The sequence below is a fragment of the Mesocricetus auratus genome, unplaced genomic scaffold (assembly GCF_017639785.1).
Source record: "Mesocricetus auratus isolate SY011 unplaced genomic scaffold, BCM_Maur_2.0 Super-Scaffold_4256, whole genome shotgun sequence".
Classification (NCBI taxonomy): domain Eukaryota; kingdom Metazoa; phylum Chordata; class Mammalia; order Rodentia; family Cricetidae; genus Mesocricetus; species Mesocricetus auratus.
The window spans coordinates 77,307,840-77,321,160 of NW_024429182.1; the positions used below are offsets into that span (position 1 = coordinate 77,307,840).

The window sequence follows — 13,321 nt, forward strand, 5'->3', positions numbered from 1 at the left end:
GTTTACAGAAGGATCTGCTGAGACTCAGAGAGGTAATGAGATTCTGACAAAGCCACCAGCAATGCAAGATGGAGGAAGGGTCCATCTCACTACAGAATAGGGCTCTGGGCCAAGGCTTCCTCTCAGACAAGTCTCCCTGACTCCGATCTGCTCCCTTACTGCCAGATTCAATCCACCCCCACTCCATGAGAGGGCCTTCAAGCCATTTGGGTAGCCGTGATCAAACAGCAGCTAATGGGCATGGGAAATGCCTCTTGTGGGACTGAGATATGCCACAGGTATAAGACACAATCTGGTCTCCAAAGGCACGATGTGGAAATGGAAGACAAGACGCCGGGAGTTCTGGACACCAGTGTGAGCATACTTCGTGTTACTGAACTGTACGCTCAAAAATGAGTTTAAGTGGGCAGGCAAGATGGCTCAGCAGGGATCCAGAATGGTAGAAGGACAGGGCTGACTCCCCAGAGTTGTCCTCCGATACACACTGTGGCACATGTGTGCCCACCTCAAGATGAAATACGTAATTTGGAAATTAATTTTAAAAAGTGATCTCCTGGGCATGTTGGAAATGCCTTTAATTATAGGACACAGGAGACAGAGGCAGGTAAATTTCTGAGAGTTTGAGGCCAGCCAGGGCTGCACAGTGAGACCCCATCTCAAAAAAATTTTTTTCAGATTTAAGTGATTTAAGGTGGCAGGTTAGTATTATGTGATTTAAGGTGGCAGGTTAGTATTATGTGGAACCTTGTTGTGCATACTGGAAGCCCTGGGTTCAACTCCCAGCAATAAAAATAAAAGAGTTGACCATTTGTATGTTACAGGTTTTTATTTTTGTTTTTAATCACGACTGAAAATAATATATTTCTGGGTGTGATGACATATGCCTTTAACCCCAGTACTTGGGAGGCTAAGGCAGGAGGATCATGAGTTCATAGCCAGCCAGGGTTCCGTAGCTAGACCACGTCTCAAAAATCAAGGCCTGGCATTGCGACTGCTCTTGGTTAGCGAGTGCCAGGTCTTGGGCTCCCTGCTCAGCATCACAGAATGTTTGATTGATTCTGTGGTTCATGTTTGCACATTGCATCATATTAGTACAGAACAGCACTGAGCGCCAACAACGGGTTAAGTGCTTAAATATGGTTTGGCTGTTGCAGTGAATATTTTGGGGGGCAAATAGGTGCTTTTTGATTATAAGCTAACTCTTGTGAACAGAAGGCCACAGAGGCATGAAGAGGGCCAGGGTGGGGGTTTGGGGTGGGGTTGTGAGATCGGAGTGTAGGGAGGTGGGGTAGGGAAGAGGTGTTCTGGCTGTGTGCAGAAAGAAATCACAGTTCCTATCTGTCCTTCCGTGGTGGTAGCAACAACATTTGCTGAGCACCTAGTACACACTAAGAACTATCACATGACACCATCTTGTTTTAATACTCGAGTTGAGCCTGCAAGAAACTGTCACCTCTCCTGCATAGAAGGTCACTCAGGGTCACCCAGCTGTGATGAAAGAAACCTCGTCAAAGGTTCCAAAGGCACCTGACACCCCTCCCCCCACTGGCTGATGCTTGCTGTTTCCAGGGCAATAGGAACATCCCCACCCCCAACACCAAGGTAGTCAGTGCCCCCATCCAGGAAGAAAAATCATTAATCCTACTACTCTCTGACCTCCAATAGCTCACTCCTTCATTCAGACCTGTCTGCCAGCCCTCTCAAGTTCAAAGCTTTAGAAAACCAGTTGGGGGCTGGGTGGTCATTCTTGATCAAGGCAGTTGTGGAGGGTGGCACTGGGCCCAGTTTGTCTCCAAAGCTGTGGTGGCTCCAGCTTTCTGAGGGGGTGGCACCTGTCCCCTCCCTCCCATGGCTCCAGGCCTGGAGCTGAGGCCCCCTGAGGTGAAGTTAAGGTGCACTTGACAGGCTCAACTGCACTATCCTCCAAGACCCCTTTGCGGTGAGCGGCACATAGCAGAGGCCATGGAATGGGGAAGAAGACTGCATGACCACAAAACCCTGTTTCTGAGTAACAATTATGTCTTTAAATTATGGGTTTGAACTTGAGGAAACCGCTCAGGTCTGGTCAAAGACACAGCTTGGCCGCAGAAGCAAACCAATATCTGAGGCTTCTCTGAGACCTGGGTGCCTTAGACTGAATAAAACTGTCTCCTGGGGGTCTCCGGGAACCCAGCTTGGTAAGAACCACTGGGCTAAGTGCCCAGTGCATAACTGAGAGAGGTGTTTTTCAAAGTCTGGCTGTCCTCATGACTGTAGCTGCAGCCCCTGGGAGCACGACCTACGCAGTTCTCCCGAATCAGAAACTCCAGTTCAACCACCTTCTGGAGTTCCGGGTTATGCTCAAGCTTAAGAACCACTGACTTACCCTGTCTCGTAAAACCACACACACAAAAAAAAGAACCACTGATTTAATGTCTCTCCACTTAAAGGATGGCACCAGAGTAGGGTGGAGCAGTGTGAGCCTATAAATCTCAGCCATTCCAGAGTCTGTGGCAGAGAGATGGAGAGTTCAAGGCCAGCCTGGGCCTCAAGTAAGTTGGAAACCATTCTAGTGAGACTCCATGTTAGAAAACAAAAACAAAAGAAAACTGAAAACAAAGAGGGATAGCAGCGATGGTGCCTGGACAATAACTGACCGCTTCACACAGAGACAAAATCGAAACCTGATGTTTCTCATCGCTATAGACTCTCTTTTAACTCTGCTGTGCTGCCGATGTACCCAGGGCTTCGAGCATGCAAGGCACGTGTCCTCCCACTAGAGGGTTCCTCTAGGGATCCTCTGTCCTTACCTCCCCAGTGTTGGGACTACAGACACGCCCTTCTATATCTTGGCATTCTTACAGGGGCTCGGGGATTGAACTCAGGTCCCCACACTTACGCAGCAAGTGCTTCACTGGTTATGCTGCCTCCCCTGCCCATGAGGCAGCTTTCTGATTGTGGTAACAGGTATTGCTTCTGGGCAGAAGGACACAGAAAGAATGGGAGAAGAGCCAGGGAAAGAACTCTCAAGACATTTGCCTGGACGGGTCACCTGCAGCTGCTTAAACAACAGTGTCGCTAGCCCTGCCCTCAGAGGTCCTGATTTGCTGGGTCTGGGGTGTGGTGTGAGCCTGGAGTTGACAGAATTCCCCAGAAAACAGTAACCTGCAGCAGAGTCTGGGTAAATGGGCTGAAGTAAGGACGATACACTTTTTTTTGTTTGTTTGTTTTTACGAGACAGGGTTTCTCTGTATTCTTTTGGAGGCTGTCGGTCCAGCCCGGCCTCGAACTCACAGAGATCCGCCTGCCTCTGCCTCCCGAGGGACTATACACTTTTATAGTAAAGATTCAGACTGTTAGTACTCAGGCATCTGTGCTGGCCTGTCTTTGCAGTTCTGACAGGACACACTGGCATAGGAGCTGCTCTGGGCTGTCTCTATTGCTGTTCAGAAACAAACCACCAAAAGGAGAATAGCCCAGAAGGAAATGTTTCCATGTATGATGGGGGAGGGGGTCTGTACTGATGCTTTGGGGGTACTGCTTGGATTGAATAGAAAGTAGTTGGTTCTTCCTGGAACTTCTGCCTCCATCTGTAGAAGCGTCCTTCCTGACTTATCTCAAACTGGGCAGATCACAACTTCAGTGGGAACCTCAGCCCCAATCTGGGCAGGAGCTCTCCCTCCCTTCTTCTCCCTCCCCTACATGTTCAGCCCTTAGGTGGTCTCTGCTGGGCAGCCTGCAAACCACCCTATTCCAGGACAGTTCTTACATTGGGCTCCACCTGCCTCTGGAAATCCAGAGCTGATGGGAACTAACTCACAGCCAGAGCCTCGAGCTATGCCTTCAACTACTGTTCCCCTGGCCTGTGTGTTTTCCTGTATTTGTTTTGCTTTTACAATCCAAGCCAGGACCTGTGCCAAGACCGTACCTGAAAGAGCTTATGTGTCCCTTCCCATGAGCCCAAAAGGGAGGATTACAACCATTCCATTTTATAGATCAGATCTTTGTTCAGAGAGATTGGATCAATTCCCCGAAGCCACACAGTTAGAAAGTGGAAGAGCTAGGAATTGAATTGGTGTTTTTTCCTTCCTTATTTTTCTAGGGAACGAATAGCGCCATATCTTCTGAGTGTGTCAGTCTGCAGACTGGGCCTTGACCTTGGGTCTAAAGAGCCTTGAGGGTCATGTTGCTGTTGCCGATAGGGTGATGGTGGACACGATCAAGATGATAGTGGATATGGGAGTGGTGCTTAGGGGTAATGATGATGATGGTGGGGGTGCTGGGGGTTCACGTCTCCCTGGTGGTGTTACTGAGAGCAGACTGAGTAAATGCAGACAGCGCATACTGTCGGCCGGCTCTGCAGACTTTGTTCTCTAAGTGTACAGTCTCCTCCGTAGAAACCTCCAGAGTGGGTTCCACTGCGTGGGGGCAGAAGGAGGAAGAAGGAAGGGCTGGGAGTGTGGCTCAATGTCAGAGTGCTTGCCTAGCATGTGCTTAGTCATGGGTTCTGCCTTCACACTGCAGAAAAAACAGAAAGGTCAGTACTGTTGTCCCCCTTTGTGGCCTTCTAGCTTCCTACTGAAGTCTAGCTTCTCTTTTCCCTGCATGGAGTCCAGGCCCTACATTTCCCACCTTGTTCCAGGGGCAGGCTAGCCCAGTGGCTGAAGTCCTGGGAGGAAGGCCCAGTTGCTAGTCTTTTTGCCTGCTTCCCCTTTGGATCCATTAGTCAGGTCAGAGGAAGTTGCTCTCATTGGGCAGTTTGGAGGCTGAGCTGGTGGTCACATGCTAACACTTGCCAGCCTTTTTGTTAGATCTTAATCCACACAACGACACAGGGTGATTCCCAGCTGATCAGAAAGCTGAAACTTTACGTTTGGTTGCAGGTAGCTCAAAGACATTGACAGTCATGTCTAAGTGGGAAAAATTCCACTTTTTATGTACCTTCGTTGCTCAGGTGACACCTAGCATCTGAGAGGGCAGGGCCAGACAAATTGTGCACTCTGCAGCCAAACTGCCCAGGCTACAATCCCAGGGACAATTCCTTAGCTCTTAATGACCTTGGGTAAGCAAGCGACTTAGCCTCTCTGACTCCATTCAACTCTGCCACGGGTTTGACAGGACTGCCGTAAGGAGGTAATGCATTCATGCAGAGAGAAAACTCAGTTTCTCTGTGTGTCAAGTGGAGATAGTTACACTACCCACCTTTATGATTGCTAAAAGAATTCAATGCCATAATGCAAGTGCTTGTATATAGCATGCAGCACTGCCCTGGCCTGGGGGGTATAGCACATGCTTAGCAAAACCAGTTTGAGTGCAAAACCCAGGATCCAATCTTCAACATCCAACACAAGAAAAAGTAAAACCTCTCCCTGTTGTTACTGTATTGATGGGGAAAAAGCCACGTGGGCCTCATCTGCATTCAGACCATTGTTGAAAGGGAAAGTGAGCAGACCAGCTGTCTCCAGGGCAGTGTGGGAGCCTCTGGGAGGAGCTGAGATGTCTCCCAGGGTCTCCAGGGAAGAGCTTTGGTCAATTAGACTGCCAGTCTCACCAGGAGCAACCCTGCCCACTTCAGGCCAGCCCTACTGGAAAGACCGTCTTGGGAGCTGCAGGATTGAGACGAGGGTGGGAAGGGGATCGCCAGGCGAGGGGCCGAGGAGGCTGAGGGGCTGAGCCACGGCTTGCTAGTCCAGGTGCATTTTCAGTGTCTATTTTAACTCGGGCGGGCACCCACCTCTTAACATATTTCCTTCCCACCCTCCCATCATTCTTACTTGCAGATGTTCCCTGAGCATCAGCTTGGTCCCTCAGCTCCCACAGTAACCAAACACCTTCACTTTATCCCTTGTTTAAGTTCTTATGAAGTAGGTTATAGTACCTAGCCTGTGAGGCATCCCTGATTCCTGTCTGGGATGTCTCCAACCTCTGAGTTCCTTTTTCCACAGAGCCCCAGGTTCTATCATCAGAAAAACAACCCAGTGAACCCCTAGCCAGTTGGTGGACCAGAGCCAGGGTTGGGTGGGGTGGGGGATTGGCACCCTCCCCAGCATAACTAGCTCTAACTTGATCTTTCAGCGTTCCAGACATAAGTGACAGTGTTTCTGGCTTTGCCCCGCCCTCATGCTTTCCCTGAGGAGCCAAATGTCAGCCTTGGGGCAACCCTTGAAGTCCGCTCTACACAAGCCTGCTCACATAGGCACTATGGTCCAGATCCCATGGTGGGAAATCCAAAAGATGCCTCTGGTTCAGTAGGTTACACAAACTGCCCGGAGGAGGCAGAAGGAAGGAGCTGGGCAAACCTTGATGCCTGGAGGGCAGAACCAGGTACAGGGAGGTCCCTAAGATCCTCCCTCACCCATCAGGTGGAGGCCCTGCCTCCAAGACAGTGAACTCCTTCCAGAAACTCTCCCTAGAGTCGGCAGTCCTCAGTGTCAGTCCCTGCTGTTCTCCCCCAATGCAGATGGTTGGGTGCTGCAGTCAGGGCTGTCTGTTCCAGCAGGCTCGGGACCTCCCCTTCTGTTTCCCTTCCCCTCTGCCTCCTCCCCTTCTGCTTCGTTGCTTGTCTTCTGTCTGTCCCTCTCTTGCCTCCCTTTAATGAGTACTTACTAACCACCAGGTGCCAAGCATGTTCTTGCTATCTGACACTTGCCAACCCCTACTCTCTGAACAGTCCTTCAAAGGCTGCCCTTAAACCCACAGCCTCAGACACCAGTTTCTGCAGTTTCTTTCTCTAACACAATTCACCAAGGCCAAGATCAACTGCCTCTCACTGTGGCAAGAGTAGAGGGCAGAGGTGATCCGCTCTGTGTGAGGGTGTTGTCATCAGGATTCAAAGAGGGAAGAGCTACAACCTACACACATGTACACACACACTCACAAAGCACACACACACTTTATCACACACATGCACACACATGCTCTCTCTCTGTCTCTCTGTCTCTCTGTCTCTCTGTCTCTCTCTCTCTCTCTCTCTCTCTCTCTCTCTCACACACACACACACACTCATACACATGCACAAGCTGTGCAGACAAACTCTCCAGTCCAGGAATGCCAGAAATCCCAAGCAATGAGAGTTTGTTTGCAGAGCATCTGTCTATGCCGGAAGTGCTAAGAACCAGATCAGTAGTCCAGAAAGGACACAGCACTCTCCTGCAAATGAGCTCCCCACACATGGAGGAAAAGCAAGAAACCCTGCTAGCCTTTGTCCCTAAGGTCTGTACCCCAAGGTCAGCAGGGAAGGGAACAGCTAGGCTTGCCCAGGTGTTTCCGAACACACCTCCCTACTCCTAAGGTGTTAGGGCGAGGGAGGGAGAAAGTTGAACCCAGGTTGTTTATACTGTGTGGCCTTGGACAGTTTGGGAACTTCTCAGAGCCCCCAGGGTCCTGCACACTGTCCAGTCACAAATGACCTTTCAGAAAACTCAGAGAGTCATAGCTAGGATAAGGATCTTTAGTGTCAAATAAATAAATAACCTCTTTGAGGTGGCTTTCATCTCTAATCCCAGGGCTCAGGCTAGCCTGAGTAACATAGCCTTCTTCACAAACTGGAACAAACAGGGGCCTGCAAGATGGCTCGGTGGCTTGCTGCCAAGCCCTGAGTTCTGTCTCCAGGATTCACACACAGCAGAAGGAGAGAACTGACACCTACAATTTGTCCTCTGACCTCCATACACCTGTAGTGGCACGTTCGTACCTACACTCACTGACAAAATAAAAACATAACTGTAATAAACGGAAACAAAGAATAACATCTCTCAAAACACAACTTGTAAGGCTTTTAGGTCATTTCAGATCTAGTTTCACAACAGCCGTGTATTCAGATTTGGATTTATTGTGGGCCAGGCACTGTGGTAACTGCTTCCCCCCTTAACTCTCAGAGTGTCCATCTTGAAGGGAGATCTTTATTTCCAGTACATGACCCGAGACACAGAGGTTATGGGGCTTGCCTGGGTTGCATAGTCCCTAAACTGGCCTGGTTGGATTCGAATCTCTGCAATCTGCGGGATAAGATAACAAGCCAAGGTCAAGAATCACAGCAGCTTGGGTTTCTTACCAGCCAGAAAGAGCTTACCTGACTCAACATTTTGTACTTGGCATATAAAATCAAAATTTCTAATCTGTTCAAAGTCAGTGATAACAGAAAATACAGGCTTTATCCCTCCCTCCACCATGTCTGTGTGTGTGTGTGTGTCTAGGCCAAGTCAACTTTGAGTAGCTTCTTAGGAGTGGACCACTTTGATGTTTTTTGAGATTTTTTGGCCAGTGAGCTCCAGGGATCGTCCTGTCTCCACCTCCTCAGGGTTGGTTTGCAAATGTGTGTCACCATCCTCATCCTTTTCACATGGGTTCTAGGCATCAAATGGGTCCTCTTCGTTGTGTAGAACTTAAACCTGAAGTCTTAGGATCCGACTCCATTTGCTGGTTTTAGCCAACCTCTTCCCCTGAGCCTGACCTGTGATGGCCCCAGGCAGCAGAGTCCTGTGTGTGCACAAAATGACTTAATGTTTGTACAGGGCCTATGAGGCCAGCACTTTGGCTGCTCCATTTTGCGGGTGGGAAAATGAAGCATGGAGAGTCACTCAGTTGGGTCCACAAGTGCCAGAACCAAGACTGGAACCCAGCACAGCTGAAGTTGATGCTCCTATTTTGTTGTTTCTGTGTGCGAGCATGTGCATGTCTTGCTGAGGATCAAACCTAAGGTCTTGGACATGCAGTTCCCAGCACCGGTGTCAAGGAGTTCACAACCACCTAGAACTAGCTTTAGAGAATCTGCCACCCTCTGCCTGCCTCTGAGTATACTCACACACAGGACACAAACACAGAGACACATAAATTTAAGAACCATGAGTTCTTAAGCCCAGTGCCCAGTCTCCTGGTGCTATGCCCCACACTTTCTGGGTCCAGATAACAGCGTAAGAAAATTATGTCCATCCTCAAAGGTATAATAGAATCATCAAAAGCTTGCTGGAGCATGGGGTGGTAGTACACTCCAGTAATCCCAGAGCTTAAGAGACGCAAGTGAACTACAGGTTCAAGGCAGCCTTGGCTGCATAGCAAATGCTAAGTCAGCCAGGGATCCATAGAAAGATTGTTTCAAAAGACCAAAATAAATAAACAAGCAAACAAACAAGGAAACAAACAAAGCATTTGTTGGAATGTTTGATAATAGCCAGGCTAACAAAATGCTAAAAGCATTTTGTTTCAATTACAGTTTTACTACTTCTCAGGTCAGGCAAGTCCACTCCTGTCTCTGAGCCACAGTTTTCACATCTGTCAGATGGGCTTAGTGATAATAGTCTTTCCAAACTGTTGAGTAGGATGATGCGAATAAAATTCGGAAAGTCTTCTTCTGGGCAGGGAGACCCTAAGATGGTCCTGTGTTGGAGGCAGCATTGAGCTACCACTTAGGACTTCTTCCACACCTCAAGGATAGCCAGAGTCCTGAGCATTGAATAGGAGGTAAGACTGTGTGTGTGTGTGTGTGTGTGTGTGTGTGTGTGTGTGTTCACTTGCCCTTGTGTGATAATGCAAGCCTATGTGTTTGTGCATGGAGTCAGAGCCTCATGTCTGGTGTCTTCCTCCAATCTGTCCACTTTTCTTACTGAGGCAGAGTCTCTCACTGAACCTGGGGCTCTTGCTGATCTGGCCAGTCTAGATAGTGCGCTTGCCCCAGGATTCTGTCCCTTCCCTTGAGCACTGGGATGGCCTCCACACTGTCTGTCATGCAGGCTCTGGGTTGCAACCTCTGATCTACACAGCAAGTGTTTTACCCACTGAGCCCTCTCCCCATCCTTATAAAGGTGTGGGCTAGCTGGTCTGGAGCGATGGCTTTGCTGTGAAGAGCAGGAATTGCTTCTCTTGCAGAGGGCCTGACTTTGGTTGCCAGCACCATTTCAGGTGGTTCACACCACCTGTATGTAACTCCATCTCCAGGCATCTGACACCTCTGGTCTCCTTGGCCACCAGTACTCATATGTACTTACCCACACACAGACATAGACACACATAATTTTAAAAAAATCAATCTTCAAAATTGTAGGTTAGTCCTGAGATTTTAAGCATCCAGAGCTAGTCAGTTTCCCTTTAGACCGGGTGGGAACCTCTACTATCTCACAGTCCCCTGGAGGCCACCCCCTGTTCTCCAAGAATAGCACAATGGAAAGTAACAACAGGACTCCAAAGCCATGTCTGTCTCCCAGGTGATTTAGATAAACTGTGTCATGTTGGGTCTCTGACTTGGCTCTTTTGTGACTATTTCCCTGTGAAGAGAACAGAGGTGATGAAGGGTTGCTTCAGGTATTACATGAGTCAATACCTTAAACCACTCCATTACTGCCTGGATTGCTGTAAATACAACCTCGGTATTCTGATAATGGAGGTGTTAACTCTGTGACAACATTTCAAGGAAAGGCACAAAGGAGAGGGAAACCTCTAAGGTAGGTTTTGAAGGATGTACAGGAGTTCTTCTGGTGACAGAGTGAGAAAGGAAGTCCACATATAGGAAACAGCCTTAGGCAGCAGGGTGGTGGTAGTGCATGTCTTTAATCCCAGCAGAGGCAGGTGGATCTCTGTGAGTCCCAGACCAGCCCATCTACAGAGCAGTTCCAGGCCAGCCAAAGCTGTTACACAGAGAAACCCTGCCTAGAACACTCCTTGCTTAAATACCAACACTCAGGAGGCAGAGGCAGGTGAATGTCTGAGTTGGAGGCCAGCCTGGTCTACAGAGTAAATTCCAGAACATCCAGGATTACAAAACCTTGAAAAACCAAAAGCAAACAAGCAAACAAACATCCAGGAAGCAAACACAGCCTTTAATCCCAGCACTCAGGAAACAGAGGCAGGAGGATCTCTGAGTTTGAGGTCCGCCTGGTCTATTTATCGAGTTCCAGGCCAGCTTTTTATGTGAATGCTGGGGATCTGAACTCAGATCCTCAAGCTTGTGCAGGAAGCATTTAGTCCACTGAGCCACCTCTCCAGGCCCAAGTATTAGCTTTTAAATGAGAATTTGGTTTTTAAAGCAGAGGCTGTGATGACAAAAGAGCAAACACTATACAAGCCCGCATATGAGGTCCTCAAGGAAGACTGAACTTGGGTCCTCTGGAAGAGCAGCAAACACTACCATCTGCTGAGTCCCCCAGTTTTTAATCGTTTTGCCTCCTACTAGACAGTGAGAATGACACTGGCAGCGACTGGAGAGAGTCCCTTAATGGGGTCTTTGGTGTCATCCCTGCCCACTGGGCACCAGACAGGCAGAGCTTGAAGACTGGCTCTTTACTGGCCCTTGGACTCGGTGGAAGCTGCAGGTATGGAGAAATGGGTTTGTCCTTGACCACGGATAGCTAGCACAGAGGTGGGCTTGCCTGTCCTATGTCTGTGTGCTTTGGAGTCTGTCTTATGTCAATGTGTACTTGTATTTACATGGCTGTCCATATATGCATGTATGCAAACATGGCTTCTGTGTATGCAATGGGAAAGAAGGGACCTTGTCCCCCAAATTCATATGCTGTGAAATTAGTTCAGAACAAAGAACAAGAATTCAAACTTGACCCCAAAATGGTAATTTATGTTAGCTGCGTGTCTGTGCAGTAACACAGATGATTCTAGAAGGAATATGTGGGGTTGAGATTAAGTCACCATTGCCCAATGGTGTGGGTGGATTTTCTACAATTAACATTACATATCTGCCCACCAACCTTACTATTTTACGTATTTCCTATGGGCTTGTATATATGACTATATAGGTATTGAGAAAGGTCTAGAAGAAATACTCCATTTGAAGATAGTGGTTACCTTTAGGGAGCAGGGAGAACAGGACTTGGAAAGTTTGAGAGGAAGGAGGATGGACCCTTGTATTGGCTTGCCAGCAGATGCTCCATCACGGAACTCTCCAGAGCCTCACTCAGGGATCACACCAGACTGAACGACCCCAAGACCCTTGCTGATGGAGATTTCTTCTGAGTGGAAAACACCGCAGTTTCCTCTCTAAACCTTCTGCCTCGGTTTCCCCTTTATGGAATGAACTCTGTTCCTGATGTCCTGTGTTCAGCATATCTATTGTCATGTGACATTCTCTAGACTTTAACTAAAAATCCCGGAACGGTGGAAAGAGCATAGGTTGGGACCTGGATTTGGGTTTCTCCCCAGCACTGTCTTTTACATCGGTGTCCCCCAAAGTTGGGTGGTCTGGCAGACGAGGCCACAAGCCTGGGCGCTGATCGGCACGCAGCACCTTGTTCTAAGATCCTTGTAGGAGTGCGCGCCCGGTCCCCGCGGCCCCCGCCCCCCATCCTCAGTTTCCTCTCTGTGAAAGAGGAGAGCCCACCTGGCGGAGCTGCTCGGTAGCGACCTGTGATGCGCTCCAGTTGTGCTGTTGTCACCTCTTGAACTACAGTTTGCCCCGCCCATTCCGCGTGAGGATTTGACCTCAGCCCTTCCCTCCAGTTGTGTCAAGCTCACGACTTTCGTTGGGTCTCTCTCCGATTCGCTGAGCGAATCTTTCCCCTATCCTCCTCGCATCCCTAGCGGGTCCAGTGCCACCGTCTCCTCAGTGGCGACTTAGGTGGCAGCCAGACAGCCCAACGCCGTCCGGTGGGAAACTGAGGCTGGATGGCAGGCTCTTGGCCGCTGTCAGGGGCCAAACTGCAGTCCCTACCCGGGTGCGCGCGCGGGGATGGGGGTGGTGTCGCTGTCATACCTGCTTAGGTTGCGGCTCGAGTCTGCGGTGATGGCAGCTAGGGTGGTGGCGTCGGAGTGGCTGTGGCGCTGGGTCACCTGTAGAGCCCGGACGCTGTAGGCGGAGAGAGTGAGAGAGCGCGGAGGGCGGGGACCGCTTGGGAGCGCCCGCGGGCGGAGCCTGTCTACCTGGGTTAGCCTGGCCAGCTGCACCGTCAGGCTCCCCAGCAACCCCGTCCCACCTCACAGGCTCCAGGTCCGCATCCTCAGTAGTTAGTCCCCACAGGCCACTTCTCACCTCCTTGTCCCATTCTGTACACACCGCGGGGACTCCATACCCTACCCAAGTGCAGAAATCTCTTCCTCCGAGTGTCCCCATTCTATAACCATCATTCGCTGCCCGCTGCATACACAAACCCTCCATCCTGCCTTACTCCTGGATCTGTCGCGCTCACCTAGGGGGAGCGCATCACAGGCATGGTGATAAGTCACTTGTTGCAGCCCTTTTCTACTGGTGCTGAGATTTCCCTGCAGAAAAGCTCCCGCTGTTGGTTTTCCCAGAACATTCTCGTACCTGTCTAGTTATGGGATATAGCCTCCACCTCTGTGGTAGATGACAGAGAGAGCACCTAGAGGTTTAGGTCTCTGGCTCTGTCCCAGAGAGCACACT

General features: G+C 49.6%; 1 protein-coding gene across 2 annotated transcripts in view; it reads right to left on the reverse strand.

Annotated features, from left to right (window-relative positions):
- The window catches only part of Scnn1b (sodium channel epithelial 1 subunit beta), a 62,838-nt gene extending 50,056 nt beyond the window's left edge, over positions 1 to 12,782 (reverse strand). Inside the window, exon 1 of one of the 2 annotated variants that reach the window (XM_040755210.1) lies at positions 12,674 to 12,782. The gene's annotated coding sequence lies outside the window, so the exon portion shown is untranslated. The remainder of the gene's footprint in view (positions 1 to 12,673) is intronic. The other variant, XM_040755207.1, reaches the window with a different exon arrangement.
- Between the last annotated feature and the right edge of the window lie 539 nt (positions 12,783 to 13,321).